The sequence below is a fragment of the Triticum dicoccoides genome, chromosome 2B (assembly GCF_002162155.2).
Source record: "Triticum dicoccoides isolate Atlit2015 ecotype Zavitan chromosome 2B, WEW_v2.0, whole genome shotgun sequence".
Classification (NCBI taxonomy): Eukaryota; Viridiplantae; Streptophyta; class Magnoliopsida; order Poales; family Poaceae; genus Triticum; species Triticum dicoccoides.
Window position 1 is genome coordinate 263,870,134 of NC_041383.1, and position 757 is coordinate 263,870,890.

Here is a 757-nt window from a genome sequence, read left to right on the forward strand (position 1 = left end):
CATTGTATTTGAAGCGAAAGCACGATATGGTCACTGGACTTCAGAATAAGCTCATCACGGTCACCACATACATTTTGTCGTGCTAACCAACATGTGGTTGGATGGTTAGGAGGACAGTGGTCTCTCGAGCCCACCAGGGTTAAAGTCCCGGTGCTCGCATTTATCCTGGGTTAATTTCAGTATTTTCCGGCGATGTGCGTTCAGTGGGAGGAGACGTTCCACTTGACTACGAGGAACCTATGGTGACTTCATAAAATCTCAAGATCATATGCTGGCTCACTCTCTCGAAGGTGCTCATAGGTGTAGGGTCTGCATGTGTGCACTTATAGCGGTGAGTGCTTGCGCGTATATATGAGCCCTTGCGTCTGTACCGTGTTAAAAAATACTTGTCGTGATTATACGGTCACTGGCTCACCCGTACAACTCCGTATTTTGTTGATGACACAATCAATTGACCAATCAAACGTTCCACGTGGCGCAACTAGTATTGCACCATCGGGGCGCGTAACCGTGGGGCCCACCTGTCAGCGCGTATATGAAAGAAAGAAATGGTAGTTTGAGTCTGTAATGTGTTAATAAAATACATTTTAGGGTGATCATACGGTCACTGGCTCACCATACAGCTCCGTAATTTGTTGATGACACGATCAATTGACTAGTCAAACGGTCCACATTCAATAGCGCACATTACCATAGGGCCCACCCGTCAGCACGTATATGAAGGACAGAAATGGTAATAAATTAGTGGTCGGTGGGG